Here is a 23,180-nt window from a genome sequence, read left to right as displayed (position 1 = left end):
TTGCGATATTAATTACACTATGTTACGTAGATATTAGTCTATATTCACTATTTACTGAAACTGTAGTAAGACTGACTAAACTTCGATTTTGATGTTTTTTGCGTATGTCGTGCAAATTTATATTTTGAAAAATCTTTTCCTATCCATACAAGGACTGAACTTGCTTAATTTCCGAGATATTCGCGAAAGACTGCCGGTATCGCTTGAATGAATTCTGCCTATAGTTGTGCGTCCGTGCAACCTATGCGTAGGTTGCTACCGGATACAGTATTTTGTTCATAGTATATGTAGGTACGATAGGGGGAGATTGAAAGATTACGGGAGATTAAACGATTACGGGAGATTGAAAGATTACGGGAGATTGAAAGATTACGGGAGATTGAAATATTATTTAACTGCCAGGTAAAGAGAGACGTCCGCTTGAACTCGCTGACTAAGCCCTCTTGTCTTGATGTAGGCATTCTCTGCAAACACACACATACATTCTTTTATGCAAAAACTGCCTAGGTCGAGTTCACCGTCGAGCCACAAAAACGCGTGTGCTCGGCAAAAACAGAATAAGCCGATGAACCACCAATCAACGAAATAAACTTGATCATTGCAATAGACAATATAGAGGAAATTTATGTCGATTTTTCCCTAACAATAAATAATGTCAATGTTTGCGTACATTTATTGTACAATTATATTATTTATATAAATGTTCTTATGCTGTACAATTACATATATGTCGAGTCAAAGTCCGAATCTGGGCCCGAGTCGTCCTCTTGGCGGAGGCTTGGGACAGGGAAGGATTCCTCACTGAAGCTATTCATTTTTTTACACTGAAGTTATTTTTATTGACACACACAAAAATGTTACAGAGTTGACACAGCTCACAATGATCACATACTCGCGACATCCGTGACGTCGTTCGTGGGAAAATAGGTCTCTCCTGTCTTCCTGTAACTGGGACAAAGACTGTTTATCTGTTGAAGGATTTTAGGTAACTAGATATTAGTGTTTATAACGGTACTCGGGCTAGCCGATCACGTACTGTGGAGACGCGTCGGCATCTGGTAAACATCCTGCCCGGAGAATAGGATCTGCGTGTGGTGAGCCACGGGACAGAAACCGTTGGAATGTTTACTGTCGCGTGCCGCTACAAATATTTCTTTTAAGGAGAGCTATAGAATTACTCCGTACCTTTGTTAGACAAAGCGTTCATCCCTTGACCGCGGCTACGTTCGGCGACTAATTGTCGCCTTGAGCCCAAGCTCATCATCACAAATCTCGAACAATTACAATCGGACTGGGTGACTACAATTGTTTAATTACAGCTATGGTAGATTCTAGATTACGGTGTTAAGGAATTTTTCCGAAATACCAAGGGGAAGGCTCCGATGACCTTTCATCTCCGACATATACTTTAGCCTGCCACGTGATTCTAACAACCTCGATTGAATTTATGTGCAAGTGCAAGTGCATTTTACGCAGTTTATCAATAGTTAGCGACTATCTCCACTCGAATAACTCTACCAGTGCTATACAACTCTCAGGGTGCATGCCGTGATCGCCCACTCCTTATAATAATATCAAACAATCCCATTATTTACATCTACAAATTTAAAGCCGTCGCAACAGAATACCCATCCACTAGGTAAACAAAACAAAATAATACAACCGCCAAGCACGAACGCTCTGTAGATTGTTATTATCTGTTCCATTCGTGCTTTATAGACTAAACACTCATTCGTTAGATATTTAATTATTAAATTCAAATTATAAACTGAATTTCAGCCACTGTCTAATAAATACTGCTCGCAAACCATCTATCATTTCTTAAATCAAATATAAGAATTGTTTATTTTATAAATTATGCTGTGTGTCTAAACACAGCCCACTTAAACATTGTATCGACCGCGTGACATTGATTGTCAACAAGTCCTATAAACTAAGATCTTTCAAATTTCTTTTGTTTTTGATAGACACAACCGCTAGCCGATGAGTTATTCCGGTATATTTGGCTTGTTCTTTGTTATTATACAATTACTGCCACTTTTTACGACTGACCTCCTTTCTCGTAGTGACGCGACACTATGCTATATTTAATCAAAACTCATAATTGTAGCGATAAAATACTTCCTATCAATACAATATTATTTAATACAATAATATAAAATTTAAATATCCTGGTTTAGGGCTGTTAAAGGATATAGGTTTGAGTTTATTAATTAATCGATTCACGCAGATTCGATTTTCTCCAATATATTTGATCGCCTCGTACAACACGTCTTAACACACAGAATACACTCGGTCAATTAACACGTGGTCGACTTCTAAGACAAAAGAGCGTCGTTAGAAGTCGTACCAACTTAGCTTGTAGTAACTAGCGATCATGCCAACCTAACATTTTTCAACACTCCCCTTTGATCGTAGTTCCTACAAGCTCCATAGCTTTGGTGAAATACTGAGTCTTAACCCTATTTAAGCCTTTGGTAAGGATGTCAGCGTCATTCTCAGGACTAGGTATATACGTATAATCTAATATCCCCTATATATAATACGTATAATCTAATATAAAAGTAACGCACTTGGACGTGCTTAGAACTTTCGGCAGCTACTTCATCCTTTGACCATGAAATAGCTCCGATATTATCACAGAAGATCTTGCAAGGGCGAGGGCAATATGACAATTGGCCCAACTCCCTTAACAGTAAGGAAATCCACACTGTTTCCCTTGCTGCTTCCTGCATCGTCACGAACTCCGCTTCGCACGTCGATTGAGCTATAATCGGTTGTTTTTTGGATAGCCAGGATATCGCACCACCAGCGAGTATGAACACATACCCGCTCCTGGATTTCCTGTCTACCGTGCAACCCGCAAAATCCGAGTCGCAAAACACCTTCAGAGGTTGCCCGGTCCTTTGGTATACTAACTTCAAGTCTTTGGTCTTTAGTAAATATCTGAATACCCGCTTCGCTGCTTTCCAATCGGATACAGTCGGATTCGCGCATCTTTGGCTTAGTTTCCCTATTGCACACGCAACATCAGGACGACTTACAGTAGCTACATACATTATGTGCCCCACAGCTTGTTCATATAATTTGCTGTCGAGAGGCTCATCACGTTCAATATCAAAACCAGCCTCGCATTCTCTAGCTAGCGGTGTCGACACTCCCACCACCCCAACCTCACGAGTAATGTCAAACAGATCCAGCATTTGACCTATCTGTATGGATTGATCAAATATCACAGTGGTGCTGTTTGGCATGCTCAGGCGGATGGATAGAAATTGAGTGTCTACACCTAGCATTCTTACGTCTAATTTGTCCTTAATCCTAGCTTTGAATATTTCAATCCACTCCTTCGTCCCAAACACAAGAATGTCATCCACATACACAGCTACAATCAAATCTTTGGACGCATTCACATACACACATGGATCGCTCACACATGGGTTCAGACTCATACCCTTTAAAATACTATTGATGTGCCTAAACCACATCCTCCCAGCTTGTTTCAGTCCATACAGGCTCTTTTTAAGTTTACACACAAATTGAGTTCTGTCCTTCCCTGGCTTGGGAAATTCTGGTTGCTCCATGTATATATCCTCATCCAGAGAACTGTTGAGATACGCACATTCCACATCGATGTGCTCATAAACCCACCCATTCTCCGCAGATAGAGCAAGCAGAATTCTTAGAGTTCTGCGTTTCACTATTGGACTGAAGGTTTCTGAGTAATCTACTCCAGATCTCTGCCAGAATCCCCGAGCTACCAGTCTAGCCTTATACCTATCAGGGTCTCTCTTTATCACAAGCACCCACTTACAGTCTATAACGTTTTTATTTAAGTGTCTTTGCACAATGTCCCACACATCTTTTCTTTTTAGATTGTCTAATTCTTTCCTTATTGCCTCAGACCGCTTTTGAGCATCTGGCCCCCTCAGGGCTTCGTACACATTCACAGGTACACACACGTTTTGAGTTTTACAAACGGTCGCAGTATGAGCACAATTATCACATGTTTTCGGTTTCGGAGGCCGTCTTGCCGGCCTCCTGGGCACAATCGGTACACTCACAGCCTCCACTGGATTATTCTCACTCGTTAAATTATCCATAAAGTAGTCAGTCTCCCCTTCGTCGTTTTCGCCATCACTCTGTGTTTCGACGTCAGTCTGGCCAACTCCCCTTCCAAGTTCAAAGGCTTCTACATCCCATATCCATTCTGAGGACCTACTTTTTATATTGCTCATCTCCGCTTTAGCGTTCTTGTAGGGGAACGTGTTCTCCACGAACCTGACATGACAGGATATTATCACCTTCTTGATCTTCGGCAGGTAAACTCTATAACCTTTGATCTGTTTGTCATATCCTACAAATATTCCCTCATCCACCCTGCTCTCGAATTTTCCTCCGCTTGGACTCTTCAGATACCAGACTCTGCATCCAAGCACACTCAGTCTGTTAATCTCCCCTTGGAGGTCACATCCCTTACCCTTCCATAATTCCAGTGGGATCTTGTCTCCGATAGCAGTGAATGGAAATAGGTTCCTTATGTGACATGCCGTGTTCACCGCCTCCCCGCACAGATAGTCAGGGAGTCCTGATTGGATGAGTAAACATCTAGACATTTCGACCTATTTGCTCGTTCGGAAACTCCATTTTGTTCAGGGTTTCTAGGAACGGTCTTTCTGTGTAAGATGCCTTTCTCCTTCAGATATTTCTCAAAGTTTTCCCCCGTGTACTCAACCCTGTTATCAGTTTGGAGGGCACTTATTTTGGATTGGTGCAAAACCTCCACTTCCACCTGATACTCGTTGAAACATTTGAGTACTTCATTCTTCCTACTGATGATTCTGACGTGCATGAAACGAGAAAAGTCATCAATAAGGGTCTCAAAATAATTACCTCCGCCCAGCCACTTGCATTGAGTTCTGCCACTAATATCGCTGTGAACAATTTCTAAAGGGCGTTGACACATGTGGTGAGCTGTCCTCGGAAATGGTACTTTGGTCATCTTTCCTTTCACGCAGACTCTGCATGGTTCCTCATGTTTCCTCGAGTCCTCTTTCACACTACTTACAGGGATTTTCCTCATCGCATTCCCATGTAGATGACCTAATCTCTCATGCCATGATACGATACTTTTGTATGCCTTGGCTTCAATGACCTCAATGTCGTTGTCATCTTTCCCAGGTCTTTCCTGATCATTCTCCACGGAAACGTTTGCTACATGCCTTTCAGATGGTATTGTCTCTAGGTAATACACATTGTCTCCTGCCTTTGAATTGAATATTACATCCCCATCATCATGTGTACCGATGGCCTCATCCCTCGTACATACTGCCAATTGTCTGATTGAGATTAGATTCACATTTAATTCAGGTACCCACAGGACGTTCGACAAGTACAGGTTCCACCCGCCACAGGCCTTAGTCATCTTCACGACGATCGTTCCTTTTCCCTTGACTTCCAGGTACACCTTACCAATCCTGATCTGTCCAGTTGCAGGCACGAAACCCACGAACCGATACCTGTCCGAAGTCATGTGATTTGAGGCCCCCGAGTCAAGGTAGCTGATCCTGTCCCTTTCCATGTGGCTGATAGATGATAGAGTTAGCGTGGAGATAAGTCCCTTGGACTTTGGTTTGTCTTCTGATTCTCTCTCCCTTTTGTCTCCTTGGTTTTGGTCCTCCTTATCTCCCTTTTCCTCTTGGCAGTGGTACGACATATGGCCTCATTTTCCACATTTGTAGCACTTCTTATCCTTTTGGTCTTTGTGCATTGGTTTCGCGCCATCTTTGCTTTGTTGAGGCTTGGGCCTCCATTGTTTCCAGGTCGCCATTGCGTTGTTCTTCTCGGATGAATCCATGGTCGCTTCGATCTGTTTTTCTTCAAGTAGAAGATCGGACTTCACGATCCTCATGGTTAGACTCTTATCGATTCTTATTGTTCTAATATACATTGCACAATTTGGACCCGCCACGAGGCCGGCCAAAACGAAACATGCCATCATATGGTCTTCAATTTTTAATCCTACGTTGGAGAGCTTGTCGCATAGGTCGTATATCCTCCCGCAGTATGTGGAGATATCCATGTTGGGGGTCTTCTCTATAGTTCCCAGTTCCCGTATGCATAAAACAGTGTCCATCGACTCCGGTGGACGTCCTCTAGCACCTTCCAGGAATCCCTTGCTGTTTTCAAAGTCCTAATTTCCCCAAGATATTCGGGGCGAATATGCCGGGAAGGTACGCACGTGCCATGTTGTCCATCCTCATGCACTCTGGGTTCAACCTTTCTGCTGCCGTAAATCCTGGCTCTATTGCTTTCCAGCAACCCAGGAAAATTAACGAGGTTTCCGTCATTGTCTTCCAATATTCGTAATTCCCCTTTCTTAGGGCCGGCTTCATATCGCTGTCCACATCACCTATTCTCTCCTGGTCGACCATGGCGTGGTCTCTTCTTGGATTATCTCAGAAAACACAAAAACTCAAAAGTAATGCCTTTTATTACCGCAGTTTACTGCCCTGGGCCCATAACCTGTTAAAGGATATAGGTTTGGGTTTATTAATTAATCGATTCACGCAGATTCGACTTTCTCCAATATATTTTGTAATAATATATCGCCTCGTAAGACACGTCTTAACACACAGAATACACTCGGTCAATTAACACGTGGTCGACTTCTAAGACAAAAGAGCGTCGTTAGAAGTCGTACCAACTTAGCTTGTAGTAACTAGCGATCATGCCAACCTAACATTTCTCTACAAGGACGACATATCCAGTGAATTAACGGCGCCTGAACAATTGCATCTCCTTAAAATTAACGGGTAAATCTATAACATAAGTAACAAAATTATTATCTAATTTCAATCTAGTACCCAAAAACTGTTCAACATAAATTCACTATACTCAAAGTGCATTCCCTTACAAATGATATCGATGTTTATGATATTTATTTGCTATATTATTGTTGATATTATTTGTTATAGGGCCAGACCACCGACCTCGGCCAGGACTATCCTGATTTGCCTTCAACATGGCCACAACCAACATAATATTAACTACGATAAAAAACCAAAATTAATAATTTGACTCTAACTATCGCCGCTATAATACGACTGGCCTGTATACATATTAAATAATTTATAGTAAATAACTTGTTTATAAATACACCTTGTCATATTTATCTACACTATCCTTTATCTTACGACCTACACCCACCTTGACCTACACATTATCGGTATTCCTTTATATTGTTCACAAACCGTTATAGCGCAATATTTCCAAATTCTATCATGTTTAATTCGGAAATATTATAATGGAACTTTCGGGCAGCCGACTATATCAGCCCAACTGTCTCGGGGTTCAAAGTAATTTCCTGTGCTCCCAGGGTTTTTCTTGTAACGCGGCTTGGCAAGTAGATAGTTGTCACTGTACGACACTATATAAAATAAATTAGAACCTACTCTAATGTAGCTACAGCTACAAACTCACGTCGAAATACTCGAGGAGCGGCCAAATAGATAGAAATAAACTGAAAATACGGGTAAATGCAACCTCACTATATTCACATTAAGGAAAGGTGCCACATGTCTTATTATTCTCAACCACCACATCATACAGCAAATCAAAACAGTTAGATAATCAGGTCTTTGCCCGGACCATCTACATCCAGACAAATTTGTTTGGAAACAACACATAAATAAAGAAATCGAGCAAATCAGACTCAAAAGGAAGAAAATGTACTGACTCATTGTAGACATTCTACCAGTGAACAATTACCAAAAAATAAACTATCGCTACATAAAACAAGTTTACTATGAATGTTCGTAAAAACCAGAAATTCGTTCGAAGAATAGAAAAGCACTGATCTGGTATATGGTCAGTTATGACCATAGAATAGGTGCTAATGGGTCGATGTAGATTAGCGGTAAATTCGCATATAGTACAGATATACACATTTATATTATACAGAGTGTTTTTTCAAATTATTCTTTCGGATAACCATTCCGATGAAAACAGTTCTTCTTGTACAAAAGCAACAAAGCTTTTTCGTAAGGTGAAAATGCGTCGTTCAAAAGACAATTTTTTTCAAACGATGAAATTAAATGCAAATTTATCTTCATGCTTCATGGTGAATTTCACATTGGTAGATTTGTAACCAATCAGGCCAAAGAAAATGCTCATGCTCTGATTGTAAACACAGTCAATCGATTTTCTAATGAAAGTAAATCCGTTATCATTGTCGAATAAGATATTAATTTGTTAATGTCATTATGACGATCGATCAGTTCGTCGAAAACGACAGGACCGAGGAAAAACTGAAGCAAGAAAGAGAAAAGGATAATCCGAACTTATTTAGTGATTAAGCTCAATTAAGTGGTTCAATGTAACAGAATCCTTTATTTTGTTCTTTATTTTTCAAAATACTTCTAATTTCACAAATAAATTTGAAAGACGTATAAAATAATTATATTTAAAATAATATAAATTGATAGTCTCGTGATTATCGCATTCTCAATTTAGTTTGCGATATATTTATCCGCGAATCGACGAACTTTAGTGCAAATAAAATTATTATCATGTAACTACTGTGGGGGAAAGGGGCCGCGCCTTCGACAAGCTTGAGAAGTGTTTATCCAGCGAATACTACACGCATGTAAATACACCGTAAATAAGCCGCAATAATTACAAAAGATGAGGTTAGAAAGGAGTTAAGAGTGAAAAATTTGAGTGCACTCGTAGGTTACACGCGAAATGATTAGCATAAAATAATAATTGTTCTATTTCGAAAAATAATATCAATTATCAATTCGTTCAGTATTTGTATAATTAACTTGTTTTTATTTCAAGCAAGCTATTAAAAAGACTAACCCTAACGCAATACATTGATGACATTTACATTTAATTGGTTTACAATAGACATTTCTTACAACCTATGCAGTTATGCACGGGACATTGAGTTAGCCCAATTCTCGTTTATATATACTATAAACAGAAGATAAGAGATAGATTTGTGGTGGACTTGGGCAACCAATACTGACCCATACGCTGCCTCAGCACACAACTATAGGCTGACTACACTATAGTACTATCGACAGTTATTTGCGAATATCTCGGATACTAATATATTCAATATAATAATATATTCGGATAATATATTCAAAACCCATCGAAATCGAAGAGGAAGTAATTTTTTTCCACAAGTCCACTCATTATCATATGTTTATCTATGGTTTAATTCAGTACCTATATATATTCCTCTATACATATGTAAATAATAAATCTCTGAGATAGAAATACTCGTAGAGTTGCAAGCATTATAGATGTCCGACGTCCAATTAAAAAAAGTTTCACGCATCTCAATAAAAAATCAATAGATAACAACGTACTGCTCCCAATATACATAGTCCAAGTATTCTCTCATAGCAATATTAGTAACTTACCAAAAATTAGCCGTCTGAATTACTTTAGGGTAAAATGGGGAAAAACCAGAAAAAATTACATGACGCAATGCCACAAATGCCAACTGTTATGTCATATCTCACAAAACTGTAACCTTAATTATCGGCGCGTGAAATATATTGAGTCGCATTGACCAGGCAAGTGCAAAATAAAAAAAGAAGACGCGGAAACAAAGACAAAATCAAACCTGCGACCCCTCCTATCCAACATAAGCTAAGTATTCGAAATAGTCATAAACAACCCCCTAGTTTCCTTCCGCACAAAAAACAACGTAATCCAACACAATCATATCGGCTTCCGACACAAACATTCCACACTGTACGCAATAAATAAACTAACGTCAGACATCTGGTGGGCTCCCAATGCAAAGCAACGAGTAGCCGCCTGCCTTGAAAAAGCATTCGATATAGTAAAAATTTTCGGCCTTATATACAAAATATGTATTTCTTTGGGCAATAAACGTTATAATTAAAATTAAAAAAGCACTCGTTTTCGTTTGATCACGAAAGTTAAGCAACGCTAGGCACGAATGGTACTTGGATGGTTCACCGTTTGGGAACTCCGTGTGGTATTGGTTTTTTCATTTTTACAATTTTTTTTTTGCTTTCCTTAATAATCTATTTTTAATAATCTATAATATAAGCATCGAAAAAAAGAAATATTTTAGTACTACGCGACTATTGCCATACATTGTATCATTCTCATTTTTACATACATCTGTTTTTTTAATATTCTTTTTTTCTTGAATATTAAGAGCAAGTAACAAAACTACTTACTTCAGCCAACTCTCATACTACGTTGAGTGCACTCGTTCTCGTCCGATCTCACATCATCGTCATTAGCATCTCGAGTATCTAATTACTACGGCTACTTGTCAAATTCTGTAATAATCATATTTGCACTAGTAAATATCTTCTCTATTACATAACAACAATGATTAATCCAAATGAAGATTCGTTACACTCACCTAACCCTAATCATAATGTGAACGCGACATATATATGCTCGAAATAATATATATATTAAATATAGATACAAGCATACAAATAAATTAAAATAAACGTTCCAGCAAGTGTTTTAAGGAGACTGTGATTTGCCAAAGTTGATCTATCTTCGAACAAAAGGAGTTAGCATGATTTAGCTCACGATTAAAGCAATATGTGTTGACCGGTGTAGAATAAATTGTTGGTTCTAAGACATCTTAAAGGGACATTAAGAGAAAATTGCTGGTTGACATTAGAAGAAGAAATAATACCGTCTACTATTTTATTTATAGATAAGATGTCAAACATTATTCTCTTAATTTTATATAAAATATAAAAAAGGATTTATATGTTTATGATACCAAACATACTTTTGCATGAATATAACGAAAACTAAGACCGAGCATTCGTATCTATAAGAAAATGTTGTTCAGAATCATGATCTCACGATATATTTCAAGGGCATCGAAATCGATGAGCAAGTAGCTCTTCGACAGGTTCACCTGCTCTAATAATGACATTTCATTAAATTTTTAAGACGTCGTATTAAGAAAACGAAAATTTGTTATGCCTATGAAGCGGAGATACACGTTCGCATAACACCGAAGTTATCTTTTTCAAAAAGCACTTTTTAGTTATGACTGATCAGAGAATATTTTCAATCGGAGAAAGGTTCATGCAAATTGAGCATTGAGCATGAGTCTGTACCATTCAGATTTCTATATAACATAACAATACTAAAAAATATGAAAGCAGAAGAACCGATTAAACACCGTATGAATTTGGACATTATTTTAGAAAATGAAAATCATCGAAATGTAGATAGAAGCGATATGCTTAATGAAATAAAAATATTTTGTGACATATACAGTAAAAATTTGTTGTATATAACAGCAATGCAATGTTCGAATATGACACATAAAATTAAGGATTTATTTTCCAATTTCATGTTACTTTAAGAATATTACTAATTATTCCAATCGCTTCTGCAGGGCGTGCTTTCTCTAGATTAAAATTAATTAAAAATTATATACATACTACTATGTCTCAGGGCAGACTATCTAATTGATTATTTAATTTGAATACGTTATGTGAAAATTGAAATTACGAAGATATAATTATTGATTTTGCACGAAACAAAGCGAGAATAATAAACTTTATGAAATAATTGTACCTCACTAAGTTTCAAAATAATAAACATTTCAGATACGGGTATTTTTGTTAATATGTACTCAATCATCGAGTCATTATTTTGTTATTATTATTACTAAAAACTTTATAATTAGAATAGGAATAAATTTTCGTCAAAGAAAGTTATGAGCTACAGAGGTACATGTCTTTTCTGTTTCTAATTTGTAATGCTATACATCTGTATAATAATATTATTTTGTCAGAGCGAGACTTTTAAATATAATGTATGTAAATATGTAATTTTAAAAATAAGATTTTGTTTAGAAAAACTGTTTGTTATAGGACTAGAAACATTCTCGAGGACGTAAGGTTCTAAACAAACGTTCTCCTTTCTTATTGAATGTCAGAGATAGGGATACCTGACACGAAATATCAAGGTCTAATATCGACAGTCAATAAGGAATAACGAATAAAATTTTATCAGCTATTAGATTTTCATACCTTATTCATTTTTCTTCCTTTAGGAAAGACATTTCTTCTTCCGTTTTTATTCAAAATTATTATTTGCAATTGATTTTAGAGAAAAACTTTCCATTAGTCTATTTGCAATAAAAAGATCCTTCCCTTATGAAACTTATGAATCGATTTGCAACTGACAACTAAATTGTAATGAAAGAACATAATGAACGATAAATCCAAATTCGTAATCTAGAATATTGTATAACTGTTACGTGTTTTAAATGTAGGTACACACACATGTAATATATTTTGCATATGCACACATTTATATATTTTATTTTATATACATTTACATATTTTAACATACTATTTACACATAAAATTTCGCATTATAATAATCGTTATATATAGTAATCGATATTAAAATAATTATTAAATATTTGTTTAATTAATCCTAAAATTGAAGTATAATTATGAAAATGTTAACAAAAGAATTACGTTTAGATTTCATAAGCATATCGCAAAGTGACCGATTTAACCAGCGATCGTACAGAGGTCCCACATGTAGTCCTGAAGTATAACCAATCAGCAAACAACGCTACCTCATCGTCGACATTATATCATGCTAGCGCATCATCATAGAGTTCAGTACTGTTTAATCTGTTGAGATAAATGTCATGTTGGTATGATCACTAGTTCCTACATGCGAAGTTGGTACGACTTCTAACGACGCCCTTTTGTTTTAGTTTCTGCCACGTGTTAATTATCTGAGAGTATCCGGTGTGTTCATATGGCTGTACATGGTGGTGAAATACAGAATATAAAAACTGAATATGTGTGAATCAATTAAATATCGAACTCCAAAACCTATTTAATAACAGGGGTAGTGCAGTAACCGAAATGGAAATTATTCTACATGCAAAAGTAAGTCGTAATAACAAATACAGTTTTCTTCTTTTATATTTTTTGTATTTTTACTGCATTTTTGATTTTCATATATATAACCGTCTTTCATTAAAAGAAGAATTTAATTTCTGAAGGATTTTTCATACAAATTTGAATAATAACTGCTATTTTTGTTGTCTTATTTCAACCTTTGTCCTTGTTTGGGCTACTGTATCGCTTATTTCTTTTTAATGTTTGCATTGTTCATAGGCTGTACTAATTTTGTGTAAGTAATTTAGAAATATATGAGGTCTTGCAAATCAAATAATTTGATGTAGGAAATTCTTGATTTTCATAAAATAGTTCTGAACTGCTATGACTGCGTGGAAACGAAGAAGTTCGGAAATGAAATATAGAGTAAGTAAACTTCTTCGCAATCGTATGTTGAGAGAATACGGTACATGTTTCATTTCTCCTTTCGTATGATCTTCTTGTAGACTAATCATGTTTCTTCTAATAATCTTTTATTTCACGTATCTGATTGGCCACAATTTTTTAAGAATAAATTTTTATAAATTTCTTTTTTGTTAAAGTTATTTTTTCTTTTTTAATTTATCTTTTATTACAGACTGTCACATTTCAATAAGAAAAGTTCTATTTATTTAATATTATTTATGTTTATTTCTACATAGAATTATTTATGGCATATTTATACTTAGGCTAAGTCTTTAAATTTGTTGGTTACTGCAAAACAAACATAACAAAGTATTTAAGTTGTTCTTAGATTATTATAATTTGTGAATTTGTCTGAATTGCTATTCTTCTATGATAAAATGATCTTAGCTTAATGCTGCTTTTGCTTTTTAATAAAATTTGTCAGTCCTTGTAACTATTTTTCTTTGTCAGAAAAAAAATCACCATCCTATTGTTGTTTTTTAATGAATTTTGTTGTAAAATCTTAATATTATCCAATATATTTTTCTTACACATATTATACATTTTGTTTTCATCTGTTTTGTATTTTATGTTATTTTCTGCATTCACTGATTGTTCCTGTCTCCCAGCTACTCTAACTTTGATTATCCTTTTAGTTATTAATAACAGTTTCATATGCAAGAAACTTTAATTATTTTTTTCTATATTTTTAGCATATTTATATACTTCACTATAAGTAGATTATTCTATTCTTTCTTTCTTTTATCCAGCAAGTATTTGTGTTATTTCTTCTATTATTGTTCAGTTTAAATTTATTATTATTTCTGTACCATCGGCTTCGTAACTCTATTTGAGTTTATTATGTGTGTATTACTTTTTGCAATGTTTTCCTGTCTAATTATGTGTTCTCCCATGTTTGCCAGTTTTAACATGTAGTTTATGCCTCATTTTATTATTTTTTGTTCCAAGACTATTCTTATTGCTTTTAATCACATAATCTGGCATTACATGGTATTTCAGTATGTATAATATTCTTTTTAGGAAATGTGTTTGTATTTTATCTATTCTTGTTGAGTAGTGGAGAACCCATATTCTTATACCATATACCTACACTGTGTATGGTTGATTTTGTCTTTATGTCAGATTACCATTAAAGCATTAATTTCTGTCCATAACATGAATGTTTTCGCTATAATATAAGTTGGGTTATATATATTTTTCCACTCGTACAAAATACCAAAAGTTGCCTTTGCCAAATCAATTTATATATTGATCACTACTTGTGAAACAATTGATCACTAAACTCAAAACTGTTATTTTTCGTTCTCATATTCATTTTCATATTCATGAAATAACATTAGAGGATACAAACAATGACCAGAAAAGAGTGATGCCCTGAAACAAAGTTTAATCTATTTATGTTCAATTTCATTTTGGGTTCTTCTACTTTATCTCTTATTTACAACCTTTTTATAATAATAGTTTTTCCTCTCTTTTCTTCTTTTAATTTTGTCTGACTCTTCTATTACCTCACTTTTTTTTGTTAGTTTGCTTCTTTCTTCTGCCCATTTTGCTTTGTTCATCTGCTCATTTTCTTTTCTTTTCTCCTACCTTTTTCTATATTCTGGTATCTTTCTATTATAATATAAAATCTCTCTTAATTAATGATAAATTTTTCTTACCTTCTTTAATTTGTCTTTCATATTCTTTGTTCCCTTTAACATTATATGTACTTTCTGTAGGATTTAAGGTTTGATTTAAAATCATTTCTTCATTTCCTTTTTTGTATAACTTATTTTCCTTGCTCCTACTTGTTATTTGTTTTTTGTCTTCTACTGCTATTTTACACTTTGTAATTTATTTTAGTGACCTTTCTCTTGTGTTTCTTTCTTATTGTTATGGTTATCGCTGCCCTCTCGAGCTTCTTTTATTTTGCTATAGTTTCCTAACGTCTGTCTTACTTTTTCTTGATTTTTTACTAAATTCACTGTCAGAATTTGTATTTTCTTGTTTTCCTTTTATTACACTCTATATTGTTTCCTTAATGTCAATGGCATGAATTTTGCAATTTGGCCAATTGTGGAAAGTTACAACTAAACATGAAAAGCAATTAAATAACTCCGGAAATCAATGTATCTGAAATTTTCTTTCAAACCTTACTTTTCATACCATATTCAAGTGTAATTGTGAAATCAATTTTAAGTTTTATATCCTTATTTTGCATTATACATCATATATATGTCGGATCACGATTCGAATTTTGGGCGCGCGACGACTCTTCATGTGGACTAGCCATCGTTTCACAAAGCCGAGATTTTATTTACACGTATATACAGGTCTATCACTAAGCTTAACAAATAATAAGTACAACTAATAATAAGTCTAACAAACACTAAGCCTAATGAATAATACGATCTACGAATAATTAAATTAAATAATACTATTAGCAATGTTTGAGTTCAAACGAATCCACGGTCACCGGGATAACTCCTTACTAAGCGAAACTAACTTAGACGCAAATGCGATCGTCGAAAATGCTCGATGTATCACTCTCCAAGGCAATCGCAAGAATGCCAGCCTCGTGGAGATTTTTCTCCCTGTACGATTGCATTTTGTTTTCTATACCCGTTTGGAAGCATCGAGAAGGTTCCAAACGCCGTTGCTAGGCACACTCGTTGGAAGCATCGAGAAAGTTCCAAACGCCGTTGCTAGGCAGTTTCTGCCTGGAGTTTTGATTACTAATACAATGTATGTCCCATTGCATCGGCACCTCCGAGGCAACATCACACGTGGCTAGGCCCGCTCTCGAGGCCGCATGCCGCCACAACCACATTTCTCGGAAAACACATACAACCACTCCAGACCTCCGTTAGGCAAAACGTCCATCCCGTGACCGTGGCTACGTTCGGCGACCAATTGTCACCTCGAACCCAATCTCGCTTATTACAAATCTTAAGCAATTACAACTATAATAAAATCTAGGCTAAGGTACTAGAGGATGTTCCCAAGATTTCCAAGGAAAGGCTTCGGCTTTCCTTTCATCTCCGACACGGCCATCCTGACTATCACACGTCCTCGGGTGTACCTTCGTCAACAAAGCAAAAGGAAACAGGATTAGTATCATTGTGATTGGCATTCAAAGTGCCAGTTGCATTCTGCGTGCTTTCAGTCGGGTCGTAATGACATGACGGACCATTCTCGATTTCACACCCAAATGGGTCTCATCCTTCGAATCGCACATACTCTCAAAGTTCGTTACATAATCAGCCTCGTAACACAATCGCTGTCAACACTAGACCGCCTCCAGCCTCATGACATTGTCACTGTCGGTACTAGACCAGCTCCAGCTTCGTGACATCGTCGCTGTCGGTACTAGACCAGCTCCAAATCCGTGACATTGTCGCTGTCGGTACTAGACCAGCTCCAACCTCGTGACATTGTCGCTGTCGGTACTAAACCGGCTCCCAGCTTCATGACATCGTCACTTCCAGTGCCTGACCGCACTGAACTCCATCCCATGGCCGCACCTGGGCTCATATAATTCTACGATCCTCTGGGATCGGGGTACTCACATCGCCATGGTCACTGTCCTCGTCATCACAACAGACATCCAACTCCGCAGGAATGCAACTATCCGGCATTTTCCTTAACCTGTCATGACTGTACTTGTATGACCTTTTCCCATCCAGTGTTTTCAAGGTATATCGGTCTCCTTCCAGGACCTCCGATATTACAAACGGACCCCTGAATTTTGGATCCAATTTTGTCTGGTTCCTTTCTTCATTTCGGCGTAGTACCAAATCACCGGGATTAAACCTAACTACTTTAGCTTTGGTTTTATCGAATCTCTCTTTGTCATACCTAGCACTAGTTTCCATCTCTTTTATTGCCTGTTGTCTTACACTGGAGATATCTATTTCTTTTTCCTCAATGTTATCAGGTAGTAATAAGTCATACGGTCTTGCTGCTCTACCAATCAATAACTCTAAAGGACTCGATTTGGTTACGCGGTTGATGGTGCAATTCAAAGCCAATTGCATCTCCCCGATCGCGTCTTGCCATGAACGCCCGGTCGTTTCTACCGTTGTGAACATATTTTTTAACGTGCTCATAACACGTTCTACTTGCCCATTGGCCCTACTTGCACCGGTCGCGATCAAATGAACTTTGATTTGTTTGCTTGCACAGAATTCTTGAAATTCCCGGCCCGTGAAACATCTACCCTGATCTGCTATTACCCGACAGGGACTACCGAACAAAAACACGGCGGACTTAAGTGCCTTGATAACGCTAAGCGAATCCAATTTGCGTGTGTGATGTAAGTGCACGAATTTCGTAAAGGCATCGATCAAGACGACGACATACTCTTTTGAGTCATTCTTGCCACTCAGCTTGCCCGTTATGTCCATGTGCACCGTATGCCACGGTATGCCGGTCTTAGGTATAGGATGCAGTTCAGCCTGTATTTTACCTGAACTAGCCTTCGAAACTCTACAAGCATGGCAGTTCTCGACAAATTTGCGAACGTACTTCGCCATTCCCTCGAACCAATAATACTCATAGAGCTTCTCGAGCGTTTTATCCCATCCTAAGTGCATAATTGACTGATGCACATGGTTGATGACGGACCATCTAAAACCTCTCGGAACAATGGGTAAGCAAAGGGTTCTGCCCTTTCGTTGTATTTTACGGTAAAGTGTACCGGATCGCAGTTCGTAGGTATTCGCGATATCTTCCGCGAGCTCTTCGTTCTGTAATTTATTAACGATTTCGGAGATTTGCGGATCGCGACGTTGTTCCGCTAATAGCCAATCTTCGGAGATCTCGGCCAGATTAATCTCTTTCTCTGCGACCTTGTCTATCGTACGGCGATTCAAGTCTACGGGGTTTCGCGAAAAGAAATCTACGTGGGCCATTCGTTTACCCTCTCGATACATGATGTCAAAATCGAATGTTTGCAAATAAGCCCACCACCTATAAACCCGGTCGTTTAAGTTTACTTTGTTGCTGGAGGCTTTCAAGGAATTACAGTCGGTAACTACTAAGAATTTCCGTCCATGTAAGTAGTGTCGGAAATGCTTGACGGCGCTTACTACTGCTAGTGTCTCCAGTTCGTACGAATGATACCTAGATTCCGCGGGACTGGTCCTTTTACAATAATATTCGATGACTCTGTTTTCCTTTTCGACTTTGTGCATTAAAATAGCTCCATACCCCTCCGAACTAGCGTCGGTATGTAGCTCTATGGGACGATTGGGATCAAATATCATTAACACCGGCGCGTCGGTCAGAACGGAAATTATCTGTTGTCTTATCTTTTCGTGCCTGTCCGTCCAAGTTATGTGCTTGTTACTAGAAGTGAGTGCGTACAAGGGTTTCATCACTTGTGAAAATTTAGGAATAAATTTTCGGAAGTAAGAGGCCAAACCTATGAACTGCCTAAGCTGTGTGACAGTCGACGGTGCAGGTAAAGAATTCAAAGCTTGTATTTTTCCCGGGTTTGGACGAACTTCTCCGTTACGAATTACATATCCCAAATAAAGTACCGACGTTTTCAGAAAAGAACATTTAGCGAAATTGAAAGAAAATCCGGCGTTTACGAGAGTGTTTAGTACAGTGTGCAACCTTTCTAGAGCTTGATCTATTGAGTCGGCGATTATTAGAACGTCGTCCAAATAAACAACGACATACGAATAAGCGAGGTCGCCTAAGGCCTTGAAAATGGCTCTCTGGAAAACGGCTGGTGCATTTTTCAACCCAAACGGCATCGTCACGTATTCGTATTGACCGTCGGGGGTAACGAACGCAGTATATTCCGTCGAGTTAGGATGAATGGGGATCTGGTGAAATCCGCTAGCCATGTCCAGACTAATGAAGTATCTCGCACTCTGCAATCTCGCGATTTGGTCAGCAATAAGGGGTAAGGGATACCGATCCGCGACCGTATTTTTATTCAGCGCTCGAAAGTCTACACACAATCTGTCTGAGCCGTCCTTCTTCTTCACGAGTATCATAGGGCTCGCGAACGGCGAATTACTAGGTTTTACGATTTGTGCTTTCATTAATTCGTCTATTCTCTCGCGTACTATTCTTCGCTCTTCCTCGCTAAGCCTGTAAGGGCTTCTCTGCACGGTGACGTTGGGATCAATTAGCCGTATTTCCAACTGACCCGTATTGACGCGAGTACGCGGGAAACCCGTAATGAATGATTCTTTAAATTTTTCGAGAACAGAGATTAATCGATCTTTGTCGTTACCGATCACATCAGTGTCAACCTCGTTAATGTTGACCGCATCTTCCGCGACTTTACCACAAGCGTTAACGACCTTTGTTTTACAAATAACGAGGCTATTTTGCGTGATATTTACGTCGAATCCCTGGCTCAAAATCTCGCGACCAATCATGATATCGTATTTTAGGTAATCGTCGGCAAGGACATGAAAAACTATCTCCAATGTAAGACCGTTAATACAAACAGTGGACAAAATCTGAAGTGTACTCTTAATACAAGTATTCCCGATCCCTCGCATCACTACCACATCGGTTATTCTTTTACCCGAAAATTTCGAGGCTAGGGACTCTTTGATTAACGAACACTCGGCCCCAGAATCAAAGTAAAATGGATACGACTCACCCAGATGGCTTAATCTACCAGCCGGAGCTTCCACTACACAGGAGTCGATCTGGCGTTCGTCAATGGAATCGTAGTTTCTTTTCCGCGATGATGGGCAATTAGGCGCGATATGTCCCTCCTCGTGGCATTTGAAGCAGGTCACCTTCGACGATGCGGCTGGTCGTTTTTCCTTCGGGTTTCGTATATCCTGCTCCTTCCCCGTTTGTATTTGCAGGCGACACTCCGTTCTCCTATGTCCGAGAGCACCACAGCGGTAGCACTTAATCCGAGGAACTGATAGCCTGCTTCGTTTAGCTTCAGGTTCCGTTAGTGAATTTCTTGGCGAAAATGTCGGCTGATCGTTGTAAGGGAGAATCCTCATTTCATCATGAAATTGGTCCTCCGTCCTGATATTATTCGCGAGCGTTAGTCGCCGAAAGCGTCGATCTTGTGAACTCAGTATATAAAGGGCGAGGGCATTGATCACTTCGGGCATCGTTAGATCCTGCAACTTCATCTGCAGCATGGAGCGGAGGCGACTACCGTACGCTCCCGGGGATTCAGTCTCCGACGGTCGTTCTCTGGATATCCTTATTAACGCCGAAGCGGCTGTCTCTCTGCCACCAAAACGCGAAAGAAATTGTTCCTTAAACGTTGGCCAGGTAAGCTTTCCACCACGCACCATTTGTGAAAGCCAATGCGCAGCAGGACCCCTTAGGGCGCGATTTAGAGCGGAAAGTAACGCACTATCTTGCATCGGGTGGTCTTTCAAAATCAGATCAGTATGAGAGCACCACGCGGATGGATCGGCGTCCGCGCCTTCGGGGTCAAAACGTGGTAACGTTGCATCCTTAGATTCCGTACTCGGTCTTTGCTCCCCCGGTTTGTGCGCTAGCGTCTGAATTAACTCGCGCATAAGGACCATTTGCTCTTGCAGCACTTTAAACGGTTCTAATCCCACTTCTGATGTCGGATCACGATTCGAATTTTGGGCGCGCGACGACTCTTCATGTGGACTAGCCATCGTTTCACAAAGCCGAGATTTTATTTACACGTATATACAGGTCTATCACTAAGCTTAACAAATAATAAGTACAACTAATAATAAGTCTAACAAACACTAAGCCTAATGAATAATACGATCTACGAATAATTAAATTAAATAATACTATTAACAATGTTTGAGTTCAAACGAATCCACGGTCACCGGGATAACTCCTTACTAAGCGAAACTAACTTAGACGCAAATGCGATCGTCGAAAATGCTCGATGTATCACTCTCCAAGGCAATCGCAAGAATGCCAGCCTCGTGGAGATTTTTCTCCCTGTACGATTGCATTTTGTTTTCTATACCCGTTTGGAAGCATCGAGAAGATTCCAAACGCCGTTGCTAGGTACACTCGTTGGAAGCATCGAGAAAGTTCCAAACGCCGTTGCTAGGCAGTTTCTGCCTGGAGTTTTGATTACTAATACAATGTATGTCCCATTGCATCGGCACCTCCGAGGCAACATCACACGTGGCTAGGCCCGCTCTCGAGGCCGCATGCCGCCACAACCACATTTCTCGGAAAACACATACAACCACTCCAGACCTCCGTTAGATAAAACATCCATCCCGTGACCGTGGCTACGTTCAGCGACCGATTGTCACCTCGAACCCAATCTCGCTTATTACAAATCTTAAGCAATTACAACTATAATAAAATCTAGGCTAAGGTACTAGAGGATGTTCCCAAGATTTCCAAGGAAAGGCTTCGGCTTTCCTTTCATCTCCGACATATATATATATATATATATATATATATAATTCTTTGTATCATAATAATATAAGGAAATGACATTTTGATAAATAAACTAAGGAAAATGACTACTATTTTTGATATTTATATATGAATATATATTATTTTGTCATGAAATTCAATGCACACCTCAATTTAAACAAAAAAAGAAAAGGATGTAGAATTTGTTACAAAAGCGGAAATTTTTCACATTTATGCTCCAGGCATGAAACCCATGATATTTTCTCTTCACTTTTTAATTATATTTCCAATTATTTCGATTTTTCTAAATGCCCTTTCACGCATTTTTGCACACGCTATCTTTCCCTTGTTACTATTTCTGTTAGAATGTTAAATTATCTGTTAAAATATTACATTGCCTGTTAAAATTTAAAAAATTGAAAAAAAAAGTCTGTTAAAATTCATTTTTTAGGAAATTTGAAGAGTTCTCGTTGCCAGAAATTTAAGGTGAATGGATTTTGTGATATTCAGGCAAACTGACTTCCGAGTAAGATAAAACTTCATAAATTCTTTCCTATGGTGCTTTGGTAAGTTCGTTTCTTTATTCGCTTTTAATTATGGAATGCATTATACCATTTAAAGAAGGTGATAAACTCCATGTATGCGTTATGTTTTCTATGCGTTATTTAAAATTACAAATGAAAAGAATACGTTTCATTTTTGTTTTGTTATATACATATTTGTATTAATGGGATCATAATTCTTGGGATCATACGATACCAATATTCTGTTTTGAGTGAGCCCAAAAAGAAAACAGTTTACCTCACGACGTTTATGAGGTTCAAATTCTGAAGGTAGGTCTCTTTTATCTTTTCTTGTGGTTCTTACAGCTGAGACCTTTGGATTTTAACTCGTAAACAAGTTCGCTTAATGTGCGATTTATAAATATTTACATAGAACTGTCCAGTCAATAAAGTTGTTTTCTTCCTGAAAGGACAAACTGGCACGGTCGAATTACGATTAAATTCTTAGCTCGCGTGCTAACGTCGACATATCTGCACACGCGAGGTTTTTGAATAATTTCTATCGAATTCATTTTCTTTGAAGATTCTCCACCGGTACAACATTTTGGGACCAACATTTATATTTGATAAAATATTACCAACGCTACCGTATAACATGGCTAAGCGCAAAGCAAAGATAACTTTTATATTATCATTGTTTGAATTGTATGTATTGGGAGAAAGATTATTTATTTCCATTATTACCTTCTTCCCTAACCAATGCCTCATTTTCTTTCATAAATACAAATTTAATAGATCGGCAATAAAATATTGACGAGGGTTCAGATTTTGACCACAGCACTTAATTATATTCATCTAAAAAGCAAATACAAACAAAAGCAATTACAAACAAAAGTTCTGTTTCAGATGAACTTTGTGTAAAGTGACTTGGAATCCAGCTTTAACTGGTTTAAAACAT

The 23,180-nt window shown here is 37.8% G+C and overlaps 1 long non-coding RNA gene across 1 annotated transcript; it reads left to right on the top strand.

Moving 5' to 3' along the window:
• Positions 1-13,193: 13,193 nt before the first annotated feature.
• On the top strand, positions 13,194-22,672 carry LOC117240475. The gene is made up of 3 exons (XR_004494709.1): positions 13,194-13,328; positions 22,171-22,285; positions 22,589-22,672. It is a non-coding gene; the product is annotated as an uncharacterized LOC117240475 (long non-coding RNA).
• Positions 22,673-23,180: the final 508 nt, after the last annotated feature.

This window comes from Bombus vosnesenskii, unplaced genomic scaffold, assembly GCF_011952255.1.
Source record: "Bombus vosnesenskii isolate JDL3184/JDL3185 unplaced genomic scaffold, Bvos_JDL3184-5_v1.1 scf7180000014647, whole genome shotgun sequence".
Taxonomy (NCBI): Eukaryota; Metazoa; Arthropoda; class Insecta; order Hymenoptera; family Apidae; genus Bombus; species Bombus vosnesenskii.
Note: the sequence above shows the minus strand (reverse complement) of the source record. Positions and strands in the feature narration are given on the sequence as shown.